Genomic DNA, 18,262 nt, shown 5'->3' with positions numbered 1-18,262 from the left:
TAGTATAAATGCTACTTGCTATTGTAATAGGGAACAAATGGAATGGAGATTTAGGCTACGTCCACACTACGCTGGATAAATCCGTAACCGAAGCTTTTTTTATTCGTTTTTACCCTCCGTCCACACTAAAACTGTGTTTTCATCCCCCGAAACCGGAACTTTACAGAAACGCTCTCCAAAGTGTGTATTTTTGAAAATGCCAGATTGGCCGGAGCAGTGTGGATGGGGTAACCGGAGAAATCTGAAAACGCTGTCAGAGGGCAGCATGCTATTTCATTGTTTTCTTGAACGCAGCCTAACAATTTCAGAACAGACAGTGATGAGACTGAAGCCAGAAGAGTTAGAAATGTACTCACCAAATACTTTGACCCATAATTTACTGAATAAATAAGTATACTCACTTTGCCGTTTTCTTTTCTGGTGATTTACCTATTTATGCAAGTACTCCTCTGACAATAGATGTGTAACAGCCTAATGTAACATTGTATGGAAATACAAGATAACACTGATGCAGACATGTTTTATCCATTTAACAAGGTGCTTTATTAGTTTATGAGTTAGTCGTCAATGTTCGTCGTCAGCCTGGTCAATCTGTCCGTGAACTCCCTGTCGGTTGCCTCCATACGCTCCAGTATTTGTTTTTTCACTTTTAAGTTCTCCTGCACGAGAGCCAACATTTTAAGTTCTCCGTCGTTTTAAGTTTCTCTAGTCTGTAACTACACAAACGTGCATCAAGTCTTTCACAGCGAGATTGGACACCAAATAAGTCGCTTGTTTTCGGTAGATGTGTCTTGCATATGCGCAGTAGGAGGAGATACGCTGAAATATCCGTTTTAATGTGGACAGGGATATTTTCAAAAATGCTTAGTGTGGATGCCTATTGTTTTTATGCAACACAGGCGTTTTAAAAATTATCTGGTCTAGTGTGGATTTAGCCTTAATTGACAGAATATAACAGGTTTTTTTTTTCCAGAACAATTGCTTAATCGAGCTTGTGGATTTAGAAGAAGGAAGTTAAGGTTTGGGTTGGGCGTAGGGGGTGTCTGAGCAAAGAACATTCAAAGGATAGGAGCTAAGATGCTGACTGCAAACAGTGGAACAGTATTGGGAACCAAACAATTTCGGAATGCAGACTAATGCAATGTGTGTGTGGAATGTTGCCTATCAGCAATGATACTGGATTACAAACAGGGATACACCACACTAGGAAATAACCTAACAGACTGGACAGAAGTAATCTAATTGTGCAGATGGTAGGGGAGAGACTAGCTCAGAGAGAGTAATGCAGAAAGTAAACCTTGAGATATTAATGCCTGCATGAGGATCAATATCTAAAGGAATAGTGGCAGACTTGATGGAGTTCTAGCAGCATGGTGTGAATCAGTATTTAGAAAAAATGTCTAATCATTTTGATTTGACATTAGGTGTAAAATTTGTTGAAATTATTTGAAAATAACTTTGATACCTGTGCAATAATGTAAAATGCCTCATAGTATGTTGGCAACATAACAACTTCATAGAACATAGAACAGTACTTCACAGGAAAAGGCCCTTTGGCCCATAATGTTGTGCTGGTCCAATTTAATTAGTAATCAAATGGCTAACTAGACTAATCTCTTCTGCCTACACAAGGCTCCTGGGTATTTTAATTTTTCTCACATTTCTCTGCCTATCTAAAAACCTCTTACAAGTCTCTCTTCTATCTGCCTCTAACCACCACCCCAGGCAGCTCAGTCCAGTCACCCACCACTCTCTGAGTAAAAAAACTTACCCCTCACATCTCCTTTGAAATTATCCCCTCTCACCCTCTAGTATTTGACATTTCAAACCTTGGAGAAAGGTATTGTCTGTCACACTCTATCAATGCCTCTCATAACCTTATAAACCTTTATCAGATCTCCCCTCAGCCTCTCCTGCTCCAGAGCACAGAACCCAAATTTGTCCAACCTTTCATTATAGCACATGTCCTCAAATCCTGGAAACACCTTCCCCAAAGCCTCAGCATTCCTCCTATAACGGGGTTGACCAGCACTCTATGCAATAGTCCAGATGCAGCTGAACTAGAGTTTTATAAAGCTGCAGCATAACTTCCTGACTTGGGAACTTAATGCCACAGCTATTACAGGCAAGCATGCCAAATGCTTTCTTAACTACCGGATCAAGCTGTGTAGCAACTTTCAGGGAGCTATAACTTGGACTCCAAGACCCTTCTGCTTGTCAACACTGTTAAAAATCTTATCCTTAACAGTGTACTGTCTCTTTGCATTTGACCTACCAAGGTGCAGCACTTCACATTTGGCTGGGTTAAACACCATCTAAATTTCTCCGCCAATATCAGCAACTGGTCTATATTCCGTTATATTTTTCTGCACTACCCACAACATCACTCATCAATCCTCATAGCATCTGCAAACTTACTACTTCAACCATCTACATTTTCATCCAGGTTATTTATATACATTACAAACAGCAGAGGTCCCAGTACAGATCCTTGTGAAACACCATTCATGATGGGTCTCCACCTAGAATACATCCCTTCGGCCACTACCCTCTGAGTTCTATGGTCAAGCTAGTCTTAAATCCAAATGGCCAGTTTACCATGGGTCCCATGCATCTTAATCTTCTGGATGAGCTTCCCATGAAAGACCTTGTCAACAGCCTTACTAAAATCCATGTAGACAATGCCCACAACTTCACCTTAATCAAACACCCACGTCACCTCACTAAAAAGCTCAGTCAAGTTAGAAAGATGTGACTTGCCCTGGAAAAAGCATGCTGGCTCTCCCTAATTTTCCAATTCCTCATAAATCCCATCCCTAAGAATTCTCTCCAGTGACTTCCATACCACTGACATGGGACTCACCGGTCTATAAGCTCCAGGTTATCCCTGCTTCACTCCTGAATAATGGAACAACATTAGCTACTCACATGTTCTTGGGAACTCGCCTGTGGCTAGAGAGGACAGGAAAGTATTAATCAAGGCCCCATCAATCTTTTCTCTTGACTCTCCCAATAATCTGGGGTATACCCCATCAGGCCTGGGTACTTATCCATCTTAATGATCTTTAAGAGAAGCCAGACTACCTCCTCCTTTATCTTGAAATGTCCTAACATATCAAGGCACTCAGCACTAATCTCCCAATTCTCCACATCCTTCTCCTTGGTAAATGCTGATATAAAGTACTGTATTTACTGGAATTGAGAAGAATTCAGGGTGCTCTTATTGAAACCTACTGAAGGTTGAAAGAACTAGATAGGTGATGTAAAGAGAATGTTTCCTATGGTGGGAGTACCCAGAACTAGAGGGCATCACCTCAGAATTGAGGGGGGGGGGCTTTAGAACAGAGATAAAGAGGTATTTTTTTTTTAGCCAGAGAGTAATAAATCTGTGGAATGCTCTGCCACAGACTACGGTGGAGGCCAAGTCCATGTGTATATTTAAAATGAAAGTTGATCGGAACTTGATTGAGTCAGATCTGGGATTAGCCATGATGGAATGGTGGAGCAGATTCAATAGACTGAATGGCCTAATTTTGCTCCTGTCATATGGTCTTAAGGTACTCATTAAGAGCCTCACCCACATCCTCTTGCTCTTGAGATCTGTATAGAATGTCTTGGGATTCTTTTTAATCCAACTTGCCAAGGACATTTCATAACCCCTCCTGGCTTTCCTAGATCTCTTTATGAGTTCTTTTCTGGCTTCTTTATAATCCTCAAGGGCTCTGTTTGACAAGGCCCTGCATAAAAGTCTAATCTGGAAGGTTAGATTGCTTGGGATTCAGGGAGAGCTAATATAATTTGCAGGATGGCAGAGAGCAGAGGCTTTAGGTGAAAGAGAAAAGACTGAACCAGGAGCTAAGGGGAAACTTCTTCACATGGAGGGTCAATGGAATGAGTGGGCAGAGGAAGTGGTTGAGGCTGGTACAAAAACAAATTTAAAATACATTTGGACACGTATGTACATGGATTTTAAAGGGATATTGGCCAAGTGCAAGCCAGTTATATGAGCTGAGTGTCTTGGTCACCATGAACAGATCGGATCAAGAGGCCTACTTGTTGCTGAATTACTCTATGCCTCTATGATAGAACTGTTTGGCAGAGTATGAGGGAATAATGTACTATTTGGACTACTTTATTTTAATTTGTTTAAATTCTGGGACAGAAGTGTAGTACTGTTGGAGTTGTGTGAAGTGGCCTTTGTACAGGCAGATCAGTCGCACAGAGACGATGTTATGTCTGCAAACAACATCCAAGGTCATAATGCACACGGCACTTTCCAAACTACATCACAGGCAGTTAAGTGTTTCACAACTTCAGGTCTATTTTAAGCAATGACTCACCTGACAGCTCATTAGTGAAGTCAGTAAGTGTTAGGCTTCAGCCCTGCTCTTTGTTTGCTGAGCAAACCAGAGGCAGTGATCACAGATGGATTGCTGCTTCCTTTTTTCCTTCACCCCAGTCAGATGAGGAGAGCAAACAAACAAAAAGTCACTGATGCTGCTCAGAATCAACAATGTCTCAGCAGCAGCACTCAAGCGCCAGATGATTGTGGCTTCAAATTTCTCTCCAGAGATGTCTGTTCATTGATTTCTTTTGGGGGGCTGTGGGCATTGCTGGGAAGGCCAGCATTTATCGCATAATCCATTGTGAAACTTCAGTCACTAAAAGGATCCTGCACATTCAGAGGTGCTGCCTTTCAATGAAATGTTAAATTGAGGCCCAATATTGATCCCTCAATGTTTTTCCCTCAATCAATACCTTGTAAAACCAGAGGTCCTATTTATTTATCTCTTTGCTGTGCCCTTGCAGCACACAGTTTAGCTGCCATGTTTACTACATTTCCATGGTGACTGCATTTCATTAACAAAATTACCTCATTAATCATTAAGCATTTTGTGACTTCTGGAGTTTGTGAAAAGCACCATATAAATTCAATTCAATTTTAATTGTCATTCAACCATACATGACTACTCATGAATACAGCCAAACGAGACGGCGTTACTCTGTGGCCAAGACATAAAACACAGTACCGACAGTCACACACAGCACAAAGCACACATGGCACATATGAAATAGCAAGCACATAAAGGTATTAGTAAGATACAAACAGCCAAGCATTAAAAAAAAAGTCCATTAATGCTGCAGAAATCTGCAGTCAGCCACAATAGAGTTGTCTTCTGCTGAACAAGTACTGGGGGGAGTGGGGGAAGAAGCGGGCAGCACTGAGTCCTGGATGCTGCCCAATACTGCCCCCGGGGGAACACACCAGCTCAGACACTTCTCTCCTAGTGGCTGTAAACAGGCGACACCACGGCCTGAGGCCTATCCTCGCAACGACTGAGGCCACACAGCTCCCTCTCCACCTGCCAATAAATCAGTGAATTGAACTTGTGGCATTCTACATCAACAAAGTTCAACAGGCTCTTGCAATCACCAGAAAAGCAAACAAGACAGATGCTCACTATTAGACTGTACAACTCCTTCGACTCAAACAGCAGCACGATGCACAGTCCTTCACTTCTCCTGCCAACGAGCAACTTGCTGATGGGGCAGACGTGCTGTACATTTAAATTCTTAGTGTATAGCAGGATCTTGCGATCACTTAAAATACATTTAAATAGGACAGTAACACCTTTTATGACCTTGCAGAAGCCTCTGCCACTGAATGCACCACCATCTTACCGGAAAATTGTTCTTGTTGAACAGTTGAGGTCATTTTAAAACTGTGCTCTTGCACACTGACTGTTCTCTGGAAATCGGTGGTGCTGTGCAGAGTCACAGAATCTTACAGCATGGGCCCCATGCTTACAGCATCGTCCATGATACCATCAGGAGCCTGAAAAGCCACTGATCCTGATGGGATCCCAGCACAGATCCCCAAGGAAGGCGGGCCAACACCACTGCGCCACATACCATAAGACGCAAGATATAGGAGCAGAATTAGACAATTTGGCCCATCGAGTGTGCTCTACACGCCTTGTTCATGAATGTCTGGGAAATGGAACACCAGTCCTCAGAGCTCAGGCAGGGATGTTCTGATAGTGACCATATTCAAGTAGGGGGACAAGGTCAAGTGTGGTAATTGCAGAGGGATCTCCCTACTGGTCAACAACAGGCCAAGTGCTTGCACATATCCTTTTAAACAGACTTCTACCATTATCTGAAGAAGTACTCTCAGAATCATAGCATTTTTTTCACCCACCTAGAGGCACCTTAGGCATGATCTTCACAGCATAACAGTTATAAGAAAAATGCCAAGAACAAAGGCAATCCTTGAACTTGGCTTTCATAGATTTGTCAAAGGCATTTAAGACAGTAGGCCACCAAGCTCTCTGGCATATACTATCAAGACATGGCTGTCCTGACAGGAACTTATGAATACGGAGGCTATTGCATGATGGGATATAAGCAATAGTGGGCCTGAGTCAGAAATCTTCACTGCCAAGACAGGGGTCAAACAGAGCTGCATCATTGCACCCACCCTATCTGCCACCTTTATTGCTGTCATCCTTCACCTCATTGGTCAAGACCTGCCACAAGGAATTCCAATCATGTATGGAATGGACAGCAGGCTTTTCAACCTCAACAGGCTCAAAGCCAAGGGCAAGGTCAACACCATCACTGTCACGGAGCTTCAGTGTGCAGATGACAATAAGAAGACCTTCAATTTATTCTGAAAGCTTTTGCCGAAGTATATGGAATCCAGGGACTTGATTTTAATAGAAAAAAGATACAGGTCCTATAAAAGTCACTGTCCAACTAGCCATTTATCCAGTCCCCCATAAAATTTGATGATATTGCCCTTGAAAATGTAAATCATTTACCCTAACTTGTCAGCATTGTCTCCTCAAAAGTAGACAATGAAATCAACCACCACCTGAGTGGTGCCGACAGAGCCTACGCAAGTTTAAGGAAAAGGGCTTTGAAGTCCTACAGATCCAAACAAAACTTTTGGTCTATAGAGTAGTTGTCCTTCCTACATTACTGTGTGGAGCTGAGTCATGGACCACCTACAGCAGACACCTGACAGCCCTGGAACAATACCACCAAAAAACTTTATGAAAGAATTTGATGATCATCTGGAAGGACAGACACACTAACACCAGTGTCCTGGTGGAGGACAACATGAGCAGTATCCCCACCATGATAAAGCATCACCAACTCCGATGGATAGGTCATGCCGTATGAATGCCTCCCTTGCATCCCAGCTGAAGGAAAGTCAGCAAGCCCCTGCTGAGCAAAGGAAATGCTTGAAATTCAACATCAAAATCAGCCTTACGAAATTCAACATTACATCCAAGTCAAGTCACTTTTATTGTCATTTCAACCATAACTGCTGGTACAGTACATAGTAAAAATGAGACAACGTCTTTTCAGGACTATGGTGTTACATGACACAGTACAAAAGCTGGACTGAACTATGTAAAAAACAACACAGTGAAAAGCTACACTAGACTACAGACCTACTCAGGACTACATAAAGTGCACAAAACAGTGCAGGCATTACAATAAATAATAAACAGGACAATAGGGCAAGGTGTCAGTCCAGGCTCTGGGTATTGAGGAGTCTGATAGCTTGGGGGAAGAAACTGTTACATAGTCTGATCGTGAGAGCCTGAATGCTTCGGAGCCTTTTCCCAGATGGCAGGAGGGAGAAGAGTTTGTATGAAGGGTGCATGGGGTCCTTCATAATGCTGTTTGGTTTGCAGATGCAGCGTGTAGTGTAAATGTCCGTGATGGCGGGAGGAGAGACCCAGATGATTTTCTCAGCTGACCTCACAATCTGCTGCAGGGTCTTGCGATCCAAGGCGGTGCAATTTTCAAACCAGGCAGTGATGCAGCTGCTCAGGATGCTCTCTAACAACCCCTGTAGAATGTGATGAGGATGGGGGGTGGGAGATGGACTTCCCTCAGCCTTCGCAGAAAGTAGAGACGCTGCTGGGCTTTCATTGCTATGAAGCTGGTGTTGAGGGACCAGGTGAGATTCTCCGTCAGGTGAACACCAAGAAATTTGGTGCTCTTTACAATCTCTACCGAGGAGCCGTCGATGTTCAGCGGTGTGTGGTCGCTCTGTGCCCTCCTGAAGTCAACAACCATCTCTTTTGTTTTGTTCACATTAAGAGACAGGTTGTTGGCTCTGCTCCAGTCCGTTAGCCACTGCACCTCCTCTCTGTATGCTGACTCATCGTTCTTGCTGATGAGACCCACCACGGTCGTGTTATCGGCGAACTTGATAATATAGTTCAAGCTGTGTGTTGCAGCACATTCGTGGGTCAGCAGAGTGAACAGCAGTGGACTGAGCACACGACCCTGGGGAGCCCCCGTGCTCAGTGTGATGGTGTTAGAGATGCTGCTCCTGATCCGGACTGACTGAGGTCTCCCAGTCAGGAAGTCTAGGATCCAGTTGCAGAGGGAGGTGTTCAGGCCCAATAGGCTCAGCTTTCCACTCAGTTTCTGAGGTAAAAATCCTGTGTGAGTTTTAAATATGCTTTAAGAATGTTAAGTCAATTTAAATGAGTTTCATTAAAAATTAATGAATTGTGTTTAAACTATTTCACTCTCTGGAACTATCTCCTCTTTGGTAGGGAGGGAAGGACCCACTACTCAAATCGTGAGTATTGGCAGCTAAACTTGCCATGGCGGATAAAAAGGGAAGTAATTTAGTCTTTGAAAAGTAGGTGGCTACAGTATAACCTCCCTTTAGTGAGAGGACCAGTCACTATCTATATCATATAGGGCTTAAGATCTTTGTTTGAGTTCAGAACTTCACCTCAACAAAACCAATACCATCACACTAGCAATAAGATAAATATGAATCCAGTTAGGTATTTTCCCAGGATCCCATGAGATCTAACCTCCTAGATGGGTATGTCATGAGGGATCTAGTCAAAATCCTTCCTCAAGTCCCTTTAGACAGCATTCACCACCCGACCCTCATCTTCCCTCAAGGTTATTTCTGCAAGGGAGTTATCAGAGAGATTTGTCAGAGACTTGAGCAAGACACAGATAAACACCATTGTGGCAATAGATCCTAATGCTAATTAGTAGTTTCAATTTACAAAATAACTTGCATCTGTAATACTGAGGGGTGTGATGTTTGAGTTAAGTGAGAGCAACTAGATAACTTCATTATTTCATTTGGACAGAGACAAATTCTTGTAACTTTATAGTATGTAATTTTGCTAATTATTGCTGATATTTTACTTCCTTTTGACAAAATTTAACAAATACAGTAACTAATTGAGCCACAGTAATTCTGTTTCAAATGGCTGAGTTACTGCATCTTTCATTTAAGACATGGCACTTTCAAGGAATAGCATTGTCCATTAAATATTATTAAATAGTTGGAAGAGATGCCACAAAATCTTTACAAGGCTTAAAATTCAGACTCCAGGAATGCTAATGTTGATATCAATGTTGTTGGAGACCTCTGGCATAACATTGATTTCCCCATTTTAAGGCTCTTACACACCACCCAGCAATCACAGGAACATTTACAATGTCCAATTAAACTAATGACTGGTACATCTTTGGACTGTGGGAGGAAACCAGAGTGCACTAATGAAACCTATGTGGTCACGAGGAGAACATACAATAACCTCCTTACAGGCAGCGGCGGGAAGTTCTGGGTGGAGACTCAGGAATACCGTCGTACTCAGATGTTGAAAGATTCTTCATTGCTTTTCTGTAACAGTTCTGTTTTAGCAGTCAGGGCTGTTCACTGAACCCCTGAATCTGGAGACCAGTGGACCTAGTTATGGATCTACCCTGTTCAAACCTATTCCTTTATTATCGCATCTGTTCCCACTATCCATTGACCCAAAGGGTCACTTCACGTGAAACAGTGATTCACTTGGACTTCATTCCATCTCCATCAGTGTTCACATCATTCTCTACTCATTGCTACAATTAAGGAAGAAATACAGGAGCCTGAAGACAAACATTCAATGTCTGGGGGACAGCTCCTTCTCCTCTGCCGTCAGATTTCTGAAAGGACAATGAACCCATGTACACTGCCTCACTATATATATAAATATTTTCTCATTGTAATTTATAGTTTTTTATATGATTATGCATTGCAGTGTACAACTGCCAGAAAACAACAGAGTTCATGACAAATGCCGGTGATATTAAACCTGATTCAACAGTTTTGGCTGATTCAGAGGGTCAACGACGTTAAATTCCTCAGTGTTATCATTTCGGAGGACTGGTCCTGGGCCCTGCACACAAGCGCAATTATGAGAAAGCGTGGCAGTGCCTCCATTTCCTTACAAGCTTGCGAAGGTTCAGCACGACATCTAAAACTTCGACAAACTTCTATAGATGTGTGGTGGAGAGCATGTTAACTGGCTGCATCAACATTGCTGTTGATTGGAGAATCCTACAAAAATTAGTAGATATGGCCCAATCCATCGTGGATAACGCCCTCCCCACCATTGAGCACATCCACACAGAGCGTTGTCGCAGGAAAGCTGCACCCACAATCAGGGAAGCTCACCACCCATATCATGCTCTCTTCGCGCTGCTGCCATCATGAAGAAGGTACAGGAGACTCAGGATGTACATCACCATGTTCTGGAACAGTTATTACCTCTCAGCCATCAGGGTTTTCAACCAGAGGGGATAACTTCATTCAACTTCACTTGCCCTTCACTGAAATATTTTCGCAACCTATGGACTCGCTTTCAAGGACTCTTCACCTGGTGTTCTCAATATTTATTGTTTATTTATTTGTTTTTTTTGTATTAAGACAGCTTGTTGTCTTTTGCACACTGTTTGTCTGCTCTGTTGGGTGTGGTCTTTCACTGATTCTATTATGGATATTGGATTTACTGAGTATGCCCACAAGAAAACAAATCTCAGGGTTGCATATGGAGACATATATGTACTTTGATAATAAATTTACTTTGAGCTTTGAACTTTGACTCGGATTCTAATTTCATAACTGTTCTTTGTAGCTCTTTAACTAGATAATTTATAACTTATCCTCATGCCAACACTGGCTTTACCCATTCAGTGATAATCCCTCAATGTTGTCCTTTCCTCTTCAACACTTCCTGCATCTTTGTGCTGACTTCCCCGTCTCAACAAAGGGCATTGACCTGAAGTGGTAATTGGTTTCCCTCTCCACTAACACTGCCTGAACTACTGACCGTATCCAGCATTTTCTGTTTTTATCTCAGACCTCAGGAATACTGCTACTTACAGCAAAGTCAAGAGAAGACAAACCAAATGCGTAGGTATGAGATTTGGAAAATATAAGTAAATTATTACAAAATTTCAGAAAAGAAACCTTGTGTAAATACATTGTTCTTCATTATGTGCTAGTTACCTGTCCAGCATAACATCTGTGCTACTCTACCTGTTCCATTGTCCTCACAAAAAACTCTCTTCTGTCCATCTCCCTCACAAGCAGAATCACATCCTGTTAAATATTTCACAATAGGTAGAAGTAAAAAATCTGTCTGTGTCCATATCTTTAACAGTTTGCTAGTGTACTATTTGTTGACTCACTTTCAATTAATCCTTCTGATTAACCTCATCCAAAATTCCAGTACAGGGAATAATCTGATCTATTGTAAAGTGGGTCTTATGGGTCAGATGAAATTATAATTTTTCCACTTTAATGTTGCAACCTGGCAAAATTTGATTGAAATTCCCCAATTCTTAATGGAAGAATTCCTCTCAAACCACCTTCCCAGATACGTCATAATCTTACTACCAACTATCAATATCTTTCTCAAAGTAATTTCTTCAGTTCTTATCTTCATTGCTTCACAAAATTTCTCATCTTTCTTTTGCTTCTTTTATTATGGAAGAAATATACAATATTTCTTCCATAATATAAAATGCTAAAGATTGCCAATAACAGAGATCAGTGTCTTGATCCAGAGAGATGAATATAAATCCCATAACAACAGCTTAGAAATTTAACTGTGATTAACTCGATAACCTGGAAAGGACTAGCTGGTATAAGTAATAATCCTGAAGCTACAGGACTTTGTAAGTATATTTTGGTTCGCTAATTGGTTCAGCGAAGGGAATAGATTATACTTAAAGTCAAATTTGAGTTTTTTGTCCTAAACACAAGTACACGTATGCACAGATGCAATAAAAGAAAACTTACTGGCTGCAGCTTCACCGACACATCACATCATATAAGCAGCATTTACAAGAAAAGCAAAAAATAAACATAAATTGTACACATTATTTACAAGAAACCCCATTCAGAAAAAGAAAGCACTGCTGACTTACTCATAAGTAGTGTGCACTTTCAGTTTTGGCAATACGTGACCCTACCACACTCAACATTGTGGGTGACTCATAAATATCTTTTGAAATGGACTAACAATCCCCTCCATTCAGTCATCTAAGGATGGACAGTAAATGCCAGACAAGTCAGTGATGATCTCATACACCAAAAGGATAACTGGAATAATGTAATGTGTACTGCTGCGGGAGTATGTGCTATTGTTCGTGAGTGCATTATTTTATGAAGATAATACTTAATCCATGGATTAAGCATCAGCATAAAAGCCAGTAAGTTTTAAGATCAGAGTTTGTTTGCATTAATTCCTGCAATAAGTTAATTTTAAAAGGAACCCAACATGATTTTGACTTTAAATTCTGTATTTACACGTAGGATCCTATTCAGCAAAGAACAGAATTCCAATTTCTACATGATTTTCTTCCTACTTGTCCCCAAACAGGGACATAGATGGCTCCCTCCTTTTAATTATGCAGGCATGAAATCAGGTTTCCAAACTAGCTGTCTGTTAGTTTGTGTGCAACCATGATTCATACAAAACAGAATAATCTCACTTGCTTCAATGAAAATTAGGAAGACAAATCAAATGTCAGCATATTTTCCTTCAGTAAGCTGGATTTGCATTTCCGATATTTTTGAGTAGGTTTTGTGGTTTTGAAATCTGTCTTTAGTTATTTTCCTTAGTGACTGTAAGATGATGAAGGTACTATGTAAACACAAAGTCTTACATTGGTGATCCAGAGCTAGTTTTTCTTTTCTTTCACCTTAAGGGATCTGGTAATTTATTAGAGTTGAATAGGTACACTGGAACTCAGTTTTCTCTCGAATCATCTTACAGACTTGCAATATACTTTCAACATACTGTTTTCCAGCATGCTTAGCTTTGTCCTTACTTCTAAAAAATTAAATGGCTATTAAAGAATTGGACAGCATAAAATAATCAGGGAAAAGAGATTCTTGGGCCGATGCTCTTAATGCAAATTTAATCAGTGGGAATTACTAGCATCACTCAAAGAGAAGGACATTGAAGGAATGGAATAATCCTAGCACTTTGCAGTACAGAGATCTTTTCAGCGTTTGAGGTTCACACATGTTTTGTTCATGTTTACTAAGCTCAGAGTCTTTGATGTAATTATTAGATGCCTGGGAGAGTTCCTTGACATAACTCTTTTGCCAAATTCTGAAAGAAAAGGCAACTAAGATTGAACTAAGATCACCCACTTTACTTTCACAGGTATGTGGCCAGTGGAAGAGTTCTCTACAAAATATAAGTTTCTGTTGTTACGAATGTGCCACAACTCTGAGGGGCTGAAGGGTACAAAGTCGCCCCCTCCTTTTTGAGAATCGCAAGATCACTATCAATTTGGGTCTGGGACCCAGGAAATGAGAGAGAGACATCCAGAATACACAGGGTTTGGAATGTGCCCTGGCCTCAGCAAGACGGAACCATGGATAACGGCTATTGTCTCTTGGAGACAGAATTGTGTATTGAGTACTGTACTATTCATTGAAGCCCTCAGGAGATGATCAGAGTGGGCTGGTTGAGGGATTGCATCATCCGACCTGATTGACATCTGAAATCCCGTGAGTAAGCATAAAAGAGGGTCTGGGGAACAACCCCTTTAGACGCACCAGGATAAACACTAGAAATCCCGTGACAGCGTTTAATAGCGACAGCCGGTGGGGGCTCGAGTGCGTCCTTTTCCCTTGCCTGGGAATTGGCGGGCTCGCCACTGAAGAACGGCTTTAGCTAAAGGAGAGGCCACACCAACGGAACTCTTGAAGGATCGAAATCAAAAAAAGGAAAAGCTGGCAAGTTTCTAAAAATCTCTCTCTTGACTCCAACCAAAGGCTGCAGCCTGAATGAACTGAATGGAAATTTTATATTTCCATTGGACAATACAATATCCCCTAGACAATGATAGAGCTATTTCTTATTGATTATTATTATACCCGCACTTTTAGATTTAGTATTGACGACGTATATTATCTGTATGGTTGCATTGATATTATTTTGGTGTATTTTTACTAATAAATACTGTTAAAAATAGTACCATCAGACTTCAACGGACCTCTCTATCTTTGCTGGTAAGTGACCCAGTTACGGGGTTCGTAACACTGTACTTATCCCTGAATTGCTTGATTCCCTTAATATCCAGAAACCTATTGACATCTGAGTTTCTGTAACACTCCAGTGTAGAGAAGTCCGTAGTTTTACTACCAAAAGTACTTCTCCCTGATTTTATACTTAATGCTCTACCTTTGTTCTGAAACACTAGACTGTTGATACTAGATTCCTTAGCCAGGGAAACATCCTCTATGTATCAAACTGTCTGAAGCTTGTAAGATTCAAACAGATCTCCCCAGTACTTCTAATTTCAAGAGAATATGGGTCCAGTCTGTTCACACAGCAATGTCAAGCCCATCTTGGTATGTTCTGTAACTCCAAAACAAAAGATCTAATTAAAAGGAAAATAAGGGAGCTAGCAATGTGAATCTATCATCATTTTTACTTTAAGCACAGCACACATGTATACATGACGTGGCGGTTCATGTACCATTCATGTGTCATTCATGTACTTTTGCATACAACCTGTAATGAATTATTTAAACAGACTGCTTAATCAAACAATATATTTGCAATATTACTGAAATATATAAATACATAACACTCCTCCCTGCTTAGCTACAAACTCCAACTCAATATAGAATCACCTCAACTTGATGGTGATCTTAGGATCACCACAGATGATGACAGACCCATTCTTCTTGTCTACTGGGACCACTCGTGCTGCTCCACTCAACCTTCAAAAGAACTCGTTTAGTCCCCATGCAATCTAGTCCACTGGCGATCAATCACAGATGGTATAAGGAATGGGATGCGATTTGTAAAACATAGGTGTGGCATTTTTACTTAACACTATTTTACCCTCGATATGTTTGAATTTTCCAATGTCATACTTGAACACTGCTGTGGCATCATCCAGTACCTTTCAGTTGAGTCCTTTGCAGTTGTGGTGGCATGGATGGATCTCTGATCAAGCTGTAGTTGTCTCATTCATTCATGCCCTCACAATACTGGCCTTTCTGGTTTTACCACAAACAAGCCCAGTGTGACTTGTTTGTTGTTGTGTTTCGCTGTTATGAATATCATTCACATGGGAGTTATTTTTTCTCTGGTATAAGCTCTGAGTTGGATATCTGCTGGCTTCAGTTCAGCATCTTTGAAATGCTATTCAAACTCATTTTCTGAAATGAATGGAACAACTGAGCCAGTGTCCAATTTGCTTTTAATTAATTTATCATTCACTTCTGGTGTAAACTATATTGCTTGTCTATTTTTAGTTTGTATGTTGTAAATCTCAAGGCTACTCAGTCCTGTGTCGCTTTCATCATTATCAGATTTTCCATCAACAGCATGAAGATTAATGCTATTTTTGAAACTGCAACTTGATTTTTTAGCTTTTTGTCTTCTCTGTGCAGTCCATTTATTCTTATCTGCCCAACATGCTCCTTCTATGTGTCCTACTTTGTTGCATTTTCTTTGAGGTTGGCTTTTTAATCTACACTGGTCTGGTGTATTTGAGCCCCTGCCAGAAGAGTAATACCACTTGTTCAGCCAGGCTAGTTTCTGTTTAGATGTTGTAATTGCTCGTTTTCTTTCCTGACTGCATCTCAATTGTGCCTCTGTCTGCCATCTCTACTGATGCAACAATTTCGACTGCTCTTTTAAATGTAAGTTGTGTTTCAGTTAGGAGCCATGTTTGAGTGCTTTCTTGTAAGATTCCATTAACTAAACACTCTGTCAGTGCATCATTAAGCCCAATACTAAACTGACTAAGATCAGACAATCTCTTCAATTCAGCCACATATGCTGAGAATGGACTCCCCTTCCTTGTGATTCTGCTTATGAAACCTAAAGCATTCTGCAATCAGCAATGGCTTCAGTTCTATGGTAAACATTCCTGCATTACCTGCACAATACCAGCAAAGCTCACTTTAGCTGCTTTGGCTGAAGCAGTTAACCTTCTAAGCAAACTGTACACTCTTCCACCCAGTGCACTCAGCAAAGCTGACACTTGCTTCTTTTGGGCTATTTCATTTGTTTCACAATACTGCTCAATTTGTTCCCGATACAGTAGCCAGTTATCTCTTGTGGAATCAAACGCTTCTATCCTCCCAATATTGCCAGCCATTTCTGCACCTTTTAAATTTATAAGTATTATTACCTGGTACTCACTCTTTATGAAGCTGTAAAGTCTTTTGTTATCTGAATTTTTAAAAACTCAGCTCTCTCCCTTCCAAAGAGACCATTGATGTGCTGTCTTTTTTCTTGACTGTTCCTCGCTGTTCTTGTTTTGAAAGTCTCACTGAACTTCAACAGGTAGGTAGTCATCTTGGGTCCATTTAAAAACTTCTTGGATGCCACTGTATGCTTTGTAACTCAAAAACATAAGAACTAATTGAAAGGAAAGCAAGGGAGCTGGGAGTGCGAGTCTAACTTTGTTTTTCCTTTAAACGAGGCATGCACATATGACATGGCAGCATGATGACGTATGTCATTCACGTACATGTAACCTGTAATGAATTACTTAAACTAACATTAATCAAACAATGTATTTACAGTATTACTCAAATACTACTGAATATTAAATACACAACACACCACCCTTCCGCATCTCAGAACCCAGTTCTCTGAAACTTCACAGCATTCCCTCTGTAGCTAGTCTAAAAGTGACCACTATGGCCCCTTTTAGTTCTATACTAGCATCTTTACTCCTCATTTAAATACTCCAAGTATACGATAGAGTGGCAGCAGCATTACAGTTTTAAAAAGTTAAGCAACAAAACACTGTTTCTATTAGCCAGTGATTAAGAGCAAGGGGAACACACATTGAAAATTTTGGACAAGAGGCAGGGAGGTTGTGAGCAAAAGTTATTTTGGACTGTGTGAGACCAGATCTCACTGTTTAATAGGATGGTGGAAATGGAGGTAATCAGTGATATAATGTGAAAGTTGCATAGTACATTGAAGTAAGTTTGAAAGGTGATGTAAACAGAACAGGGAAATTAGACTGTTTGGGTTGTTAAAAGTGAGCCAGCATAGACTCTATGGATCAAATAGTCTCCTCTGAGCTGCAACTCTGCAGCCTTCTTTATAGTAAAAACTATATCCAAACATATTTCATTGGCACTGAGGAACATTCTGAGGTCATGAAAATCTATATAACTGCAGGTCTTCACCATTAAATATAAAATTTACTGCCAAAAATAAAGCCAGTGGTTTCACAGATAAAGGCACTCTCCTGAGAGTTCAAAATTATAGAGACCACAGGATCCTAGACTCAAATTCATGGTTTGTACTGTTATCAAATCTGAGCTGGCATTGCTGTGGGACTGCAGAGTGAAGTGGGAAGAGGATAAAAAATATAGAGATAAGATTGTGAAAACTGATTGTTATCACTGACATAGAGATTACTTACCTGAAGACAACTGGTAAGGTTCTCCTTTTGAATATTAAACACTATTTAGTCTCGACATGCAGAATGTCTGTTTGGATGAAGGTGATGTAGGACTGTCTTGGTCGGCATCTATGCAGTGAAAAGGGAGAGAAATTACCATCTCTCATGAAGGGGGAAACATAAAATATGAGTTCATTAATTTCTCCCAGCAACCCTCTGATTTATACGCAGGTTGAAGTGAGCTAAGCAACACCTTATTTATGTATTCTGCTTTGAGTCTCCCTTCTTAAATTAACTGGTTTCTGGTGCTAAGCACCTTCATTCCTCTGGGGTATTAACTCACACAGAGCTCTACCCTATGCTTCCCAAACTAATGAAAAATATTATGGGTGGACTGTGTAAAACACCTCCCTGTTCTCCAATGCCCTGTTTATTAAAGAAATACAATGAAGATCTTTTTTAATTAAAAATTAAACTCGCTGCTTCAGCTAACCTTCTCTTACAGCTGCTGTCTGCCATTAAGCAGCTACAG

The 18,262-nt window shown here is 40.7% G+C and overlaps 1 long non-coding RNA gene across 1 annotated transcript in view; it reads right to left on the bottom strand.

The window, feature by feature from the left end:
- LOC132378529 (uncharacterized) overlaps nucleotides 1-17,805 on the bottom strand; it is a 103,481-nt gene extending 85,676 nt beyond the window's left edge. Inside the window, exon 1 of the long non-coding RNA XR_009507094.1 lies at nucleotides 17,752-17,805. This is a non-coding gene — a long non-coding RNA (uncharacterized LOC132378529). The remainder of the gene's footprint in view (nucleotides 1-17,751) is intronic.
- Nucleotides 17,806-18,262: the final 457 nt, after the last annotated feature.

This window comes from Hypanus sabinus, chromosome 1, assembly GCF_030144855.1.
Source record: "Hypanus sabinus isolate sHypSab1 chromosome 1, sHypSab1.hap1, whole genome shotgun sequence".
NCBI lineage: Eukaryota > Metazoa > Chordata > Chondrichthyes > Myliobatiformes > Dasyatidae > Hypanus > Hypanus sabinus.
Note: the sequence above shows the minus strand (reverse complement) of the source record. Positions and strands in the feature narration are given on the sequence as shown.